Source organism: Prionailurus bengalensis, chromosome A3 (assembly GCF_016509475.1).
Source record: "Prionailurus bengalensis isolate Pbe53 chromosome A3, Fcat_Pben_1.1_paternal_pri, whole genome shotgun sequence".
In the NCBI taxonomy this organism is placed as follows: Eukaryota; Metazoa; Chordata; class Mammalia; order Carnivora; family Felidae; genus Prionailurus; species Prionailurus bengalensis.
Window position 1 is genome coordinate 66834156 of NC_057354.1, and position 17195 is coordinate 66851350.

Consider the following 17195-nt stretch of genomic DNA (forward strand, 5'->3'; position numbering starts at 1 on the left):
CCTGTTTCTGATTCTGTGTCTCCCTCTCTCTCTGCCCCTCCCCCGTTCATGCTCTGTCTCTCTCTGTCCCAAAAATAAATAAACGTTGAAAAAAAAATTAAAAAAAAAAACATATGGGGTTTATAACATATGTAGAAATAAAATGTGTGATCACAATGGCCCAAAGCGTGGATGGGAGAGAAGAATTGGAAGTATATTGTCATAAGATTCTTAAATTTTATATGAAGGGGTATAATAGGTATTCTGGGATATGTAGTTTATCCAAGGTTACACATATGGTGGAGCTGGGATCAAATCAAAAGCTCCCAACTGCAAAGCCTTATGTAGAGAGAGAAGATGAGAGGACAAGTTCACATAGCCTAAGAGTCCTGTAATGCTCCAAGACAGTTTTACCAAAGGCTGTGGGAGTTAAATAAAAATAAATTTAAATTAAAAAAATAATAATAAATAAAAGACATGTTTAAGTCCTAACCCCCTGTACTTGTGGATGTGACCTTATTTGGAAATAGGGTGTTTGCGGGGGTCATCAAGTTAAAAGGAGATTATACTGGATTACATTGAGCCCTAATACAAAGACTGGTGTCCTTTTGGAAGAGAGAAATTTGGACACAGAGAGGGAAGAGACACAGGGGAAGTGCCATGTGGCAATGGAGGCAGAGATGGGAGTACTTCTATAACCCTAGGAACACCCAGCATTGACACAGCCACCAGAAGCTGGAACAGACAAGGAAGGATCCTCTCCTAGAGTCTCCAGAGGAAGCATGGCCCTCGCCAACACCTTGATTTTTTACTTCTAGCCTCCAGACGGCAGAGTGAATTTCTATTGTTTCAAGTCACGAAGTTTGTGGTGCTTTCTTATGGCAGTTGTAAGAAACCAGTACAGTCCTGTAAATTCGCTTTTCCTTCGTGTTCCCAGTCTTTACGAGGTAAGAAAAAAAAAAAGCAAAAAAGCTCTGGGGGCCCAGGTAGGAAGTGAATGTTGACAGCGAGACTCTACATTGAAAAAATAAATGAGCTTCAGGATGTAAGAGCCATGAAGGAGGGAACTGGTTGGACTGGTTTTCTCATAAAATTCAGTGAGTTTAATCCCAACCAGGTTGAATTTTAAAGTTAATTGACCCAGCACTTAACACCTGAATAGCTTGCTCTGTGTGTGTGTGTGTGTGTGTGTGTGTGTGTGTGTGTGTGTGTGTGTGTGTGTGTGTGTTTGCGGCCCCGTGTTAGGCCCACAGGCCAGATGAATCAGATGCCCTCAGTCTTGAGAAGCTCTTTCTAGAAGGACTCCCCTTACTGCAAGGTGTAATTGCATAGGTCAGTGGAATTAGTCAAGTGAGTGAGTAACCAGCTGCAGGGGGTCAAAATCAAGAGTGATTCATTCCACCTAGAGGAGGATCAGCCAGCCCGCTTCACGGAGGAGGAGACACTTCACCAAATAACACTTCACCGCGGCGGAGTCTGCAGCCCAAAGGACAAACTGATCTTATGTGCCAACTAGAGACAAATGGAGGAAAACAAAGCTACCAGGAATGCTGGTGTTTTTCCAGGGGATGTTTCACAATAATGAGGTAGTGCTCTCTGTTCAGTGGAGAGGTAGAAAGCTATCTAGCCCCAGCTTGAGCAGGGGGCGATTCTCTGGGCTCTCAGAGTCTATCCTCTCCCCTTCCAGTTCTCCACATGGGGCCGGGGTTCATCACCACATTCTGCAGGGGGAAGGTGGCAAAACTGGACGTTTTGTTAAGGAGCTGGTGCAGACCCTCGTCTAAAATTTGCAAGATTCAGTGTAAGAGTATAGCCTGCATGTCCCAGTTCATCCACATTGGGACAAAAAGTAGCACCCCTCAGCCCCACTTGGGCCTCCCCAGCAGCATGGCCCACAGTCTGGGAAAGGGACCCAGAGAAGAGGCTATGCCAAGCCTGAAAGCAGACTTGAGCCTTTTGAGCAAGGAATTGTGGTGTCCTGAGTACTCAGAATGTGGTCTAGAAGGGAGAGGCAGGGTCTAAGTAGACATATTCTCCTGGCCTCTTGGCCCTTAACCCATTGGAAAAGACGTGGCTGGAACAGGACTGTAGCAGGACTGCCTAAAGCCTGGACCTGAGCTGACCGACCCTTAGATTCATTTGAGGTCTAAGGGAGAACTGAGTGAACTGAGTTTCTTCCTTTTGTTCTGCTAGCTGGACAAGCTAATACCATTCATCACAGCAGCCTATGTAAAGAATTTCATGGAAGGTAATGTGTCTGAAGCAGTGGTTCTCAACTGGGGGCAGTTTTGCCATTCAGGGACATTAGGCAGTATCTGTAGACATTTTTTCGTTGTCACAACTGGAGGATACTACTGGCATCTAGTGGATAGAGGCCAGGGATGTTTGAAAAATATCCTCCAATGGTGTCCTACAACAGTCCCACCCCCCGACCCCCGCACACGGCAAACAGTGATCCAGCCCCAAACATCAGTAGTGCTGAAGTTGTATCTTGAGCCTGTCGACTTGCCTGCTGCAAGATGCTGTGCCTAGAAAGTATAAGATCACAAGAGTCAGGGCTCCTAAAGAAGGACCCAGAATGAATGCTTCCAGAAAAATGCATCAGTATCAACAGAAAAACAACTTGATGGTGAACTTGGGACTGTATCTCATCCTCAACAAATGGACTTGCGTCCCTGCCAAGATCCCCTATAACAACAGCCAGCCCTGAACCATCAGCCTTTCCTGTGCACCTACCTACCTGCTCACTACCCCTATCACCCCTCCCCTTCCCCTTGTCTTTGGTCTTCACAGGAGCAACTCTCCATTCAACTAAGTCTTCAATGCTTAAACTAATTCAGTTTTCTTTGAGAGCTGAATACCATGCTTCCACAGTGTCTACTTTTATCAGGTTGCACAACACAGGACACAGCTAGGCACCTGGCTTAGTCAGTAGAGCAGATTCTTGAACTTGGGGTTGTAAGTTTGAGGCCCAAGCTGGGTGTAGAGATTGCTTAAAAATAAAATCTTCAAAAATAAAACTATTTGGATTTAGGTCTGTGTGGTCAACTGAGCAACTAGTACAGTTTCCCCAAGCCACCAGGGGTCTGGGAGGGATGCTTTGGGGAACATTTCACTAAATGTTTTCTAGCCCAGAGCAGAAAGTGATGGTCAGGACATTCTGAACAGCAACCCCCCCTTCTACCCCTGCCCCAGGCTCATGACAACTTTTTAGGCTGAGCATACTACAATCAATTAATTCTTCTAGACATAAAATAACTAGTATTACATTCACTCCAAGCCCATGAGTGGGCAGGACCAATTCCAAGACCACCCCCGAGTCTTCATCATGAGGGCTGGGATCCCAATAGTTCTGGGGTCTTAAAAGCTTTTCAGGGGATACCTGGGTGGCTCACTCAGTTGGTTGAGAATCCAACTCTTGATTATGGCATAGGTCGTGATCCCAGGGTTGTGGGATCGAGCTCTCTGTTGGTCAGTTGGACTCTGCACTAAGTTGTCAAGCCTGCTTGGTATTCTCTTTCTCACCCCCACTGCCCCTCTCCCCCTCCCTCCTGCTCACACAAGTGCGCTCAAATACATACATACATACATACATACATACTTACTTTTCAGACTCCTAAACTTTCCAATAATGCTTTTCAATTTCCAATGATATTTTTCTCCAAAAAAGATCCCCAATAACTAGCTAAGCAAAAAGGAAAAAGTGTGTTTTTACTGACCTGGTCAATTCTTAATTATTTTGGAAGGAATCCTCCCATTTAGAAATCCCCAGCTTCTTCTTTTCTCCCAAGCTGTTCTTCATTCATTCCTTCATACATATTTATGTGGTACCTACTAGATAGTGGGGCCCGGCCCCTTAGCATTGGGGTGTATAGTGATAAAGAGCCATTTTCCTGTATAATATCACCCAGGTTGATTCCCAGATTTACCATCTCAGTGTGGAAAGAAAGAAAAGTGTTAATGAAATATTTGCAGTGAAATTTCACCAGGGTAAGAACATCCCAGGAAATAATTTCTTGTACTTCAGTTATTTGAGGGCTATATAATGGAGCCTTTAAAAAGGTGGTATCATGCCTGTTTCCGATTCTGTGTCTCCCTCTCTCTCTGCCCCTCCCCCGTTCATGCTCTGTCTCTCTCTGTCCCAAAAATAAATAAACGTTGAAAAAAAAAAATTTAAAAAAAAAAAAAAAAAAAGGGGGCGCCTGGGTGGCACAGTCGGTTAAGCGTCCGACTTCAGCCAGGTCACGATCTTGCGGTCCGTGAGTTCGAGCCCCGCATCAGGCTCTGGGCTGATGGCTCAGAGCCTGGAGCCTGTTTCTGATTCTGTGTCTCCCTCTCTCTCTGCCCCTCCCCCGTTCATGCTCTGTCTCTCTCTGTCCCAAAAATAAATAAACGTTGAAAAAAAAATTTTTTTTTTTAAAAAAATAAAAAATAAAAAGGTGGTATCAGAGAAAGAAACTGAAGGGAAGGTTCTGAGAGACTGGTTGTTTTTAAAAGCATCTTGACCTGGTCTGGTGCTTTTCCTACAAACAAATAGTACGCATATCTTTCAAGATCTAAGAAGTACTGGTGAGCATCAGTTTTAGGGAGAAATGAAACAACAAAGCTTCCTCTGTGCAATAAGAATATATTAGCTTAATGTTTCTTTTCTTTTCTTTTTTTAAGTTTTCACTGACCTTAAAAACATCGAAATCTAAGAAACTGGATTCTGGAGCTTGAGGTTGGGGGAATCCCAGGATTGTGGGCACACAACCACATCAGCAACAAAAACAAAGGAAAAGGAAAAACTGGGGCAGCTGCCCGAGATACTAGGAAGCCTTGTCCCAGCAGGGAGCCCACGGGACTGCCAGGAACCCGGCCCCATTCAAGCCACGTGATCACTCTCTCAGCTTGCCCCTGGGGCCGGGGGACACAAGAGAGGGGAGGAGACTCGGGGACAAAGAGCAGAGCTGTAGAAACCTGCCCTGGGGTGAGGAAGCCACGGTTACTGGGTCGGAGTTTCTGCCTTTGTTTTTTATCTCACCCAAGGGAAGTTAAAAATTCACCCGAGCTTGTAAAAGGACTCTTTAAGTAAAAGTACCTGTGGGGACCTCTAAAGATAGTTGCTCACCTAGTCCGTCGGCCGTACTGAGGCCAGAGCACAGAGGGGAGGGTTTTCACAACAGGCCCGAGCCCCCAGTCTCTCCTTTCAGGACCTCCCCACCCTCCCCACCTGGGATCACTGAGCAAACCTCCTCTCTCTGCCTCCCTCTTAGCAGTTGTGCCTGAAGGTGTCTGTGCCTGCGCTACATGCCGCGTGGGAGAGAAATCTGTGCTCCCCGGCAAATGAGCCTCACCAAACAGCCACATGGTGTGAAAGAGATTGTTGTTGTTATTTGATGTCCTTCAGAGAAATGCACACAGCGTGACCATGAGGCCAGTCTAGAAGGCATGGGGAAAGCAGGACATGTTCAGGTGCCTGCGTGGCTGTGGGTTCCGTTTCCTCTGGGTTCAGTGAAATTTCCTCCAGCTTCACAGTTAAGATGATTTCCAGTATTTGGCATATTTGTGAGTCTCTCTCTCTCTCTTTCTCTCTCACACACACCCACCCCCCCCCCCCCCCCCCCACACACACACACACTGAGAGCTAGAGGAGAGTTTAGAAATCAAATCACTGTTGAACAGACTGTGAATTTAAGTTTTGGAGAAAAGGAATAAAAATCCCAGCTCTACAGTTCAACCCCAAGTTTAGCTGCCTAACCTCTTTAATTGGTAGTTTTGCCTTTGGGCTCCTGCTTGCTTCTCTGATTTCTCTCCTGGTGAGGAGGAACCTTGGAGTCCCAGGCTCTGTGGACCTTTTTCCTATCATAGGGTGAGGATGTGCATTGAGGACAGCAGTCTCTTGAAAGTGGCCTGGAGTAAGGGTGGGAGGTGGGGCAGGACGGGGGTGGGGGTCAGGTGCCTGAGTGGCTTAGTTGGTTAAGCAGTTAAGAGTCAGATTCTTGAGCATCTCAGCTCAAGTCATGATATCACAGTACATGGGTTCAAGACCCAAGTCAAGGGCTTCTTGGGATTCTCAATCTCTCTCTCTTTCTCTCTCTCTCTCTGCCCCTCCCCTACTTGTATTCTCTCTCTCTCTCTCTCTCTCTCTCTCAAAATAAATAAATAAGAACTTTAAAAAAACAAAAGAAAGTGATCTGGGAGGCAGATCCAAGGAAACAGCACGTAATATGTTTTCCTTGGTTGCTCATTTGTCTGTCATTAGTTCTAAGGGTGCCATTTTTCTTTACTTTCTTTTTTTATTTTTATTTATTTTTTTATGTTTTTTAAAAAATTTTTTTTAACATTTATTTATTTTTGAGACAGAGACAGAGCATGAATGGGGGAGGGGCAGAGAGAGAGGGAGACACAGAATCGGAAGCAGGCTCCAGGCTCCGGGCCATCAGCCCGGAGCCCGACGTGGGGCTCTAACTCACGGACTGCAAGATCGTGACCTGAGCTGAAGTTGGACGCTCAACCGACTGAGCCACCCAGGCGCCCCTATGTTTATTTTTGAGAGAGAGAGAGAGCAAGTGAGCGGGGAGGGGCAGAGAGAGAGGGAAACAGAGAATCTCAAGCAGGCTCTGCACTGAAAGTAGAGAGCCCAATGTGGAGCTGGAACTCGAACCATGAGATCATGACCTGAGCTGAAACCAAGAGTAGGATGCTTAATCAACTGAGCCACCCAAGTGCCCTGCTTTCATTTTGTAAAAAAACTGAGATATAATTTACATGCAATAATATGCACAGATCTTAGGGGTGTGGTTCGGAGAGTTTTGACAAATGCATATCCTTGTGTAACTCACACTCCTATCAAAATAGCACACATTTCCATTACCCCCTACCCCCCACCCCCAGATTTCTGTATGCCCTTCTTCAGTCTCTCCCCTCCCAATCCCACCCCAGTCCCAGGCAACTGTGTTCTGATTTCTGTGACCACAGCTTAGCTTTGCCTGTTCTGGAATGCCATACAAATGGAATCATACAATATGTACTCTTTTCATCTGGCTTTTATTGTTTAGCATAATGTTCTTGAGATGCATCCATGTTGTTGCAGGTATCCGTAATTTGTGTTCAAGGTACTTTTGATAGCAAAACTCCACAATGTATCAGGCCCCCTCTCTATAGAGCCTGGTCTTAGGCACTGTGTTTTTCAGAATTCCTCTCGCTGTATATTCCAGGCAAGTGTTGGCTACAAGAGAAACTTGTGTGGTATTTGGAAGATGCAAGTGGAACATCAGCGGTGATTTCAAGGGTCTGCAGGCGGGCGCCAGGGCACCAGGCACTGAGGTGGTTCATGTGCGGCTAGTTCATGGGCAGGAGGCAGTATCCGGACCCATAGCACTTACTGCTCCCACCTGAACTCCTTTAGCTTCTCCATGGGCTGGGTCAAGTGTGTGTGGCTGTGAGGACAGGTGCCAGCATCTCCTGGAGGGCACCCATAGCGTCTGGGTTGGAAGCGGTAAAAATCAGAGTCAGGTTTTAGTTTGTCTTCATGAGTTCCCATGTGTTCTCACTTCACTCTCCATCAAATCCAGCTTTCTTTTCTGACGGCCGGTATGGTGACCTGTGGTGACTTCAGGCTAAACACTAGATCCAGAGGCAGCAGCCTCACTTCTACCAGCTCCCACAATTGTGCAATTCTATGTAATCCCTGTAGTAAATCCTTTATTCTATACCATTCATAGTTTCTGCTTTTCTGGTCAAATCCTGACTGATTCAGGAAGGGCTAGAAGTCAGTATGCATGTGGGCAATGCATCCAACATGAAACCTACCCTCCCAGCTCCTCAGATTTGGAGCCAGCAATCTACTTCAACAGTCTTCTGCTGTGGACCCTGGGCTCTGAGAGCCCCTGGAATGCTCCACCTCTATAACTACTGGCACACATTCTTGTTCCTCCTGTCTTCTTACTCCCCTTCCCTCACTACACCTGCTCCTTGACCTCATCTAGTCAGCCTGCCTTTGACTGCTCCCTTTCTTTTATCTCAGTCCCTCAGCCTCCTTCTGTCTCCCCTTTATCTCTGCTCCAGTCTACAACCTCATAGAACCACCTGAATGATTTGCAGAAAAATTACCCAGATATGGAAATAAAGTAAGACAATGACTGCCTGTCCTTTCAATGTTTGGCACTGTTTCATAGGCTCCCCTAAGATTATTTAGTTATCTAAAAGAATCCAAGTTTGACTTTGCTATGTACTATTGATTACAGCCCAGACACTGTGAAATTATACATTAGCTTACAGATTTTTATCCATTGGAGATGCAAATTATTTCTGTCCAGTGGGAAAGATAAACTACAGTTTTGTAGTTTATATCTAACAAATGTTGTATCTAGCAAATGTAGTCTAACAATCCTTTTTTTTTTTTTTTTTTTTTTTTTTGCTTATAAATACTTGGTTTCTTTTTTTTTTTTAAATACTTGATTTCTCAATGCTTTTGGAATAAGCTTTACTCTTTTACTGGTTCACTCATTAATTGAATCTTTTTTTTAAGTTTTTTTAAAGTTTATTTCTTTATTTTTGAGAGAGAGAGAGAAAGAGAGAGAGGGCATGTGTGTGAGCAGAGGAAGGGCAGAGAGAGAGGAGAGAGAGAATCCCAAGCAGGTTCCACGCTGTCAGCGTGGAATCATGAGATTGTGACCAGAGCCTGGATCAAGAGTTGGACGCTTAACCGACTGACCCACCTAGGCGCCCCAATTGATGAATCTTTAAGGCATGTTATTTTCATATTTGTATCAGAATCACATTTTTAAATTTTTGAAAATTATGCTTTGACAATAATTTCACCCCTTGTCCATTTGGAGCATCAGCTCTACAAACCACCTACCCTGTGTGCACCCAGCCATTTGTACCAAGCTGTTCCATGATGTCGTTTTTCTCCAGTAGGGTCCAGCAAAGCCAGATGTGGGTGAAGCTAATTATGGTTGCTCTGCAGGAGTTTCAACTATGTCTCTTTCCTAAATCTTCAACTTCTTTCCTGACTCCTTCCCCTCGGCTGACAAATGGGCTCAGATTTTGCCCACCTTAAGAAAAATATCATTCTTGACCTGAGAACATGGAAGCATAGGAACAAACACGATGGTACTATTTAGGTTATCACATTGTTTTTTTGTTTTTTTAAAAATATTTATTTATTTATTTATTTATTTATTTATTTATTTATTTATTTTGAGAGAGAGAGAGCGAGAGAGAGAAAACACAAGTGAGGCAGGGGCAGAGAGAAAGGGAGAGAGAATCCCAAGCAGGTTCCGTGCTATCAGCACAGAGCCCGACATGGGGCTTGAAATTATGAACAGTGAGATCATGACCTGAGCAGAAACCAAGAGTTGGATGCTTAACTGACTGAGCCACCCAGGCACTCCTAGGTTATCACATTCTTGAATCGCTGACACTTCCTCTCTGCTGGAGTGGGAAGAGCCAAGATTCAGGTAAGGAACTAAGGGAGAAGGAGGAAAAGCAGGTCAGTTTTGGTTCTTGACTTTAGGTCACCCCTACCCCAGGCAGAAATGGTTCCTCATATGGTCTACCTTCACTCACTAGATCCTCCTAGAACCTGGGTTTTAAGGCCAAAGCCTTGCTTACAACATATTTATTGTCTATGTAAATAATGCATTGCGTTAATTGCTGAAGATATAATGGACAACAAAGACCTGGTCCTTGCTTTACAGAGCTCATAGTCTGGTATGAGAGGTGGACATTGTTCAAATGATCCCCAAATTCAAAATTACACTGGTAAAAAGTACAACAAAGGAGGGCTGCTTGGAAGTGTAGGAGAATCAGACCTGTCAGGGTCAGTAAAGGTTTCTTTGAGGACGTCTGGATGGCTCAGTTGGTTAAGCGTCCGACTTTGGCTCAGGTCATGATCTCATGATTCGTGAGTTCGAGTCCTGCACCAGGCTCTGTGCTGACAGTTCAGAGCCTGGAACCTGCTTCAGATTCTGTGTCTCCCTCCCTGTCTGCCCCTCCCTTGCTCTCTCTCAAAAATAAATATTAAAAAAAGAAAAAAGGTTTCTTTGAGGAAACAGTGATCATGCTGATGTCTGAAGGATAAGTAGGTATGGATTAGACTACTTAGAACATTTCAGATGGGAGGGGTGGGCAAAGCAAGCACAAAGCCCTGCAGGGGTAGGAAGGGGCAAATGGGAGCACAGTGTGCTGGAGGAGCAGAGGGAAGAGCAGGGCTAGAGTGACAAAGGCCCAGAGAGGCTGGGAAGGGAGGCAGAGACCACACCATGAAGGCCTTGGTCATGTTTAGAATTAAGAATTTACCCTTAAAACAACAGGAAGCCCTTGGAATGGGGATGCAGTAATCAGATTTGGGTTGGGGAAGATTCCTCTGGTTGTTACATAAAGAATGAGTTAGAGAAGGACATGAGTGGGTGTAGGAAGGGATGGCTGGTTGGGACCAGGATGCAGGTGTTGTTGGGTGCCCTGATTCAATGCAACTTCATCTCATACCATTCCCACACACCTTCATTCTTCCTCTGTTCCTCCTTGGTGGTCTCACACCTACCCCAGCACCTATCTTAGTGTATTATTGTTGTCTCTTTCATTAGTATGAGCATTTCTCAATGGCAATGACTCTATCTCCTTCATTTCTCTCCTTTCCTCACCCCACCATGTTTTCAGTCAAACAATTGATGCATAGTAGGTTCTCAAATAAATGCTTGTAGACCTGAAGAGTATCTTCCCCCAGTTTTCACTCCAAGGTCAGGGAGAGGCTCCACCTCTTCATGTCCTGTTCATGCCCACCTCCTCCATATTCTGCCTCCAACACTCCACTGACACTTCTGTTGCTATGATCACCACAACCTCCAGGTGGTCAAACACGATGGACAATTTTAGTTCTTGCCTTAGCTTGAACTCTGCCCATCAGTATCTCTCAACTATCCCCTTCCTTGTGAAAACTTTTCTGCCCTGGTTTCCACAGCCCCACTGTCTTCTGCTAATTTAGCCCTCTAATTGCTTCTTCTCAATATTTTCTGAGGGGCCTACTTCCTCTATCTGTCCCTCAAATATTGGTGTTCCCAGAGATCCAGTATCAGCTTTCTTTTCTTCTCTTCCTGGATGATTAATTCATACACACTTACAATCCCAATTATGACCTTAGATGCTGAAGACTCTGATATCTATCCATATGCCTATTCCAAAACTTTCTTCTTGGCCCCAGACATGTGTTTTCAAGTATACTAGATTATCTGTACCTAGATGTACAAGGAACACCTCAGAGTCAGATATGAATTCACCCTCTCCTTGGAATCCACCACCAAACTTGCTCCCTCCCCTTCACTCCTTATCTCTGTAAATAGGACAACCATTTACCCCATCACCAAGTCCTGAGAGTAGAGTCATCTTAAATTGCTAAATTGCTCTTTTTTTTTAATCTCCGACATCCTGTTGATTCTATCTCCTAAGCCTCTCACAGGTTTGCACCCTCTTCTCCAGAACCAACACCCTGCCAACGTCAGTTCAGATCCTTGTTTGATCTCTCCTCTTACATGGTCTCTCCTGTCTCCGTCCTCTGCCCCTCCAGTCGGTCTTCTGTATCACTACGAAAGGAATTACTCCACACCTCTGACCACATCACTCCCTGGATTAGTCATCACTTGGATAAAATCCAAAGTCCCCTATCAACTGGCCTTTACCTTCAGCCTCATCCCCCCATCTCCCTGTATGCACCATGTGATCTTGCTATATGTAACAACTTTCAGCTTCTCCATTGTTAGACCTCTGTGCAAACTGTTCCCTCTGTTCCAAATGCCCCTTCCTCACTTGTTGCCTGACAAATTCCTGTTCACCTCCAAGACCATTTGAGCAGCCCCTCCTCTGTAAAGCTGTCTTTGCTCTCCTAGCAACTTGACATTTCTATACCATACCCCTTGTCTTTACTGTAGTCATCTCAACCTGCCAGAGTCCTGGACTGTGAATTCCTTGGACAGATGGTCCCTCTTAAGATCCCCAGTGCCCGGCACTGCAGGTAATCCAGTAAACAGTGATTAAAAAGACAGATGATTAAGTAAAAAAGCCTCTCTAGTCAAAATATTCAGTATTGGGTAAATAAAGCTAATGTATAAATAAAAATGGAAAAAGAATGTAGAGCTATGAACAAGTGAATGGAAATTAATGAAATGCCATTAGACTAAGACCAGAACTTACTGGTAAGACAAGCATCATGGGGCATCTGGGTGGCTCAGTCTGTTAAGTGTCCAACTCTTGATTTCAGCTCAGATCATGATCTCATGTTTCCTGGGATCAAGCCCCGCATGGAGCTTGCTTGGGACTCAATCTCTCCCTCTCTCCCTGCCCCTCCCCCCCCTTGCTTGTGTGTGCTCCTGTGCTCTCTCTGTCAAAATAAATAAGTAAACATGAAAAAAAAATTTTTAAGACAATCATCATGATTCTTTTAGAAAAAGATGGATAATTCATCTAATGATATTGGAAAAATGGGTTATTTTTGAATGTATTAATCTAAATCCTGGCCTCATGCCATGCCCCAAGATTAAGTCTATATGTATTAAAGAATTACTGCAAATATAGATCACTTTTTTTTCCGAGAGAGAGAGAGAGAGAGAGAGAGCGTGAGGAAGGAGCAGAGGGGGAGAGAGAGAGGGAGAATCCTAAGCAGGCTCCATGCCCAGCACAGAGCCCAATGCAGGGCTCAATCTCACAACTGTGAGATCATGACCTGAGCCAAAATCAAGAGTCAGACTTCCAACCAACTGAGCCACCCAAGTGCTCCAAATATAAAACCATTTTTATGAACTAGAAGAGGGGTGCCTGGGTGACTCAGTTGGTTAAGTGTCTGACTTCAGCTCAGGTCATGATCTCGTGGTTCATGGGTTTGAGCCCTACATCGGGCTCTGTGCTGACAACTCAGAGTCTGGAGCTTCAGATTCTGTGTCTCCCTTTCTCTCTGCCCTTCCCCTGCTCACACTCCATCTCTTTCTCAAAAATAAATAAACATTTAAAAAAAAAGAACTAGAAGAAAAATTTATCAAATAGTTATGTGCTTTCTGGATGAGAAATCTCTTCCTAAGCATAATGATAATGGAAGGAAAAAACCTTAAAAAAGGGCTGACAGATGTGACTATATGAAAATATAAATCTTCTATAAATCCAAAATACAAAATGACAAGTCAAACAACAATCTGGGAACAACACTTGTCTATAAATATGACAAAACATTGTCACATAAGTGCTTATAAAAACTGATTTTAAAAACCATTAAGATTTTGGGGTACATGGGTGGCTCAGTCTGTTGAATGTCAGACTCGGTTTTGGCTTGGGTCATGGTCTCATGACATGGTTTTGTGAGTTTGAGCCCGGCATTGGGCTCTGTGCTGGCAGCTTGGGATTCTCTCTCCCCGTATCTCTCTGCCCCTCCCCCACTCACTCTGTCTCTGTCTCTCTCAAATAAATAAATAAAAACTTTTTAAAAAGTTTAAAAACCATTAAGACTTCAACGGAAAGTAAGCAAAGGACACATCCACATAATTAAAAGAAAGTGTAATAAAAAATTAACATCCCTGTAATAACTAAAAGGTGGAAACAATCTAAATGCCCATCAATTCATAAATGGATAAACATGGATAAATGGATATCATAAATGGATAAACCTACAATGGAATATTATTCAGCCATAAACAGGAATGAAGTGCTGATACGTGCTATAACATGCTTGAAACTTGAAAACATTATGCTAAGGGAAAGAAACCATGATTACATCTGGATAAAATGTCTAGAATAGGCAAATGTACAGGCTGAGTGGAAAGTAAATTAGTGATTGCCTAGGGCTGTGGGTGGAGGAGGGTGGAGGTGATGGCCAGGGGTGCTGGCTTCTTTTTGGGATAATGAAAATGTTCTAAAATTGAGTGAGGTTATGGATGCCCAACTGAATACTAAATATCACTGAATTGTTATACTTTAAATGAGTGAATTGTGAATTATATCTCAATAAAGCTGTTATACACACAGTGAAAAAAAGAATTAACATCCCTTGTAAAGAGGAGAGCCCAATCATAAGCTCCCTTTGGAGTCACTTGGAAGTTATTAAGTGCCAGAGTTTATCTCATACAGAAATAAATATTTCTGTCTATTTCATGACTAAGACACAAACTTTGCGGCTGACAACAGCATTCGATGAGCTAATGTATATCTGCTAGTTATGATTTCACAAATTATTGAAATGTTGTAGTTTAAGGTCCAAATTGTTACCATTTGTTAAAACTGGACTTGCATGAGAAATTAAAATATAATAATGATGATTAATTTTTAGCCAAAGTGCTCTCTTAACTGAAATGCTTTCTTTTTAGTCTGCCATAAATGTGTTCAATTAATAATCATTTTCCTTGGTGTTCAGGAGAAGGCCAGTATTCAGACCTAACTTCAGAGCATAAAGAAAAGTAAATTTAACATCCCCTGAAAGATTCTTCTGGAGATTAGCTTATGGACTCCCTAGACCCTAGTCTCATGATGGGTTTGGGCACCATGATGTATCTTTCTTCTGAAAAGCTCAGTGCTCTACCCTAGTTTTATTTTCTGGTGTTAATATGTAGCTGTTATTTTTATTATTATTATTGTTTCTAAGTAGGCTCCATGCCCATCATTGATCTGGAAATCACGACCCTGAGATTAAAAGTCGCTTGGTCTACCAACTGAGCCAACCAGCTCCCCCCTATTTGTTAACTTCATGTATGTTTCTGATCTCCCCCAACTGCACTGGAGAGGACAGGGCCTACATCTTTTACTTCCTGGACACCAATAATGGTTAGCATTGAGCTGTATAATTTAAATTAAGTAACTTAAGTGCTTAGTAAATGTGTATTAAGTAAGCAAGTCACAAATTAATCCCCTGCCAGCCCTGTTCTTCAGTGGGGTGATCTGACAGGTACTAAAAGACCCTACAGCCTTGAAGTCCTCCCTCAAAACGAGCTTCTGTGCCTAAGAATCCCACCATCACTTATCTCTTTTTTTTGTTGTTATTTTTTAATGTTTATTTATTTTTGAGAGAGAGAAACACAGTGTGTGTGTGGGGGTGCGGTGCTGTTTGCAGAGAGAGGGAGACACAGAATCTGTAGCAGGCTCCAGGCTGAGCTGTCAGCACAGAGCCAGACAAGGGGCTCAAACTCACAAACCACAAGATCATGACCTGAGTCAAAGTTGGAGGCTTAACCAACTGAACCACCCAGGTGCCCCTCACTTGTCTCTTTTGGATAAAACATTGTCTCCAAGAGCCCTGTATTAAAATGTAAATATTGGGGTGCCTGGGTGGCAGGTTAGGCGGCAGACTTCAGCTTAGGTCATGATCTCGTGGTTTGTGGGTTCCAGCCTCACGTCAGGCTCTGTGCTGACAGTTCAGAGCCTGGAGCCTGCTTCAGATTCTGTGTTTCCCTCTCTCTCTGTCCCTACCCTGCTCATGCTCTATCTCTCTCTCTCAAAAATAAATAAACATTTATTTTTTTTAATGTTTTTATTTATTTTTGAGACAGAGAGAGACAGAGCGTGGGGGGGGGGGGCAGAGAGAGGGGGAGACACAGAATCTGAGCAGGCTCCAGGCTCTGAGGTGTCAGCACGGAGCCTGAGGTGGGGCTCAAACTCACAAACCATGAGATCATGACCTGAGCTGAAGTCAGACGCTCAACCGACTGAGCCACCCAGACGCCCCATAAATAAACATTTAAAAAAGCGTTTTTAAAAATGTAAATATCTAACCTGGGAGGTTGCCATCACTAGCACCTGGTCTTTAGTAGTTTCCTAGCAGAGAGCTTGGGCCTAGGATTGAGTCCAGGGAAAGGGCCAGAGAACTTAAGGTCCCATTTTGGGGTGTGAGTTAGGTCTCTGTGGGATAGGGGAAGGAATATCCAACTGGGCTACAGTGCATCTCCACACAACCAGAATTGATCTGTAGTACAGAGCCTTCACAAACTAAGCCACGCTGCTAGATAGGAACCAAGTTTTAGAGTGAACTCCCATCTGATCAAGGCAGACAAGTGACTGATCCAAGATTACACCAAGAGCACCGTCTGAGTGGTGATGAGGCACTAGGCTGCACTGCCTTTCAGAAGTAACTGCTGCTCTCTTTCAAATCACAATGAGAACCAAAGCCGGGGAACAGAGGTGAAGGAATGTCTGGGGGAACCAGAGGGTTTTATTAGCTTAAGTTCCCATCTGGAACTGCCCTCCAGAATGATGGGAGGATGGGTCAATGTGGTATGGCTCTTGACCCAGAACCAATATAGTTTCTGGATTCTGAGCAATCTGTACATAAACATAACCTACACCCATGCACAACATACCTATGCTTCAGGGCTTCCACATACATAAATCCAGGATTTTTTTTCCCTATGAATTGTTTGCTAGGAGCCAGAAGTCAGCAGCATCCCAAAGTGAGTGGGGGTCACAGATACCAGGCAGGTCCTCTCTCTTCTATCAACCCCCAGTAGGAAGCAGATGGGACAGGTTCCTATGGTTACAAGGGCTTGGCTGCTTTATTACTTTCATTCTTCTGGGCGTTTTTACAAGAAGTAAGCAAAGTACAAATATTTTATAGCCCTTTGGCTACAAAGTATGATATCCCATTTCAAAGAATGAAGGCCCCTGTAAAGGTGAGCCCCTAACTACAAGCTTCTTTGGGAATCGATCACATTATTAAGTACGAGAGCTTATCTGATACACAAATATTTCTCTAGGTTTATGACTGGTAAGACGTAACTCTTAGGATTGGTAGCATAGAAACTGTGTGGGGTGGGGAAAGAGTGGCACAGAGGTAGGGGTCAAGCTTCACTATTCACCAACCATTCACTGGAGCTTGGGCGTTACTGAACTGTGCTTAGCCGGCTCTCTCATTTGTAAAAGAGAAATAAGTGATACAGTCCTGTGAAGAGTAAATAAGATAATGTGAAGAAAGCACATTGTGAGCGGCTAACCAAATGTTCATTGCTCCTTCTCTTTCTTTGCAGATGGTAAGCTGAATTAACTAACTGGTAAGGAAGGTTTCTTTTCTTTTTTTTTTTTTAAAGTTTTTATTCATTTATTTTGAGAGACAGCGAGCACAAGCAAGTTGGAGAAGAGTAGAGAGAAGGGCAGGGGAGACAGAGAATCCCAAGCAGACTCCACGTTGTCAGTGTAGAGAGCCCAACACAGGGCTCGAACCCACGAACCATGCGACCGTGACCTGGGCTGAAATCAAGAGTCAGACA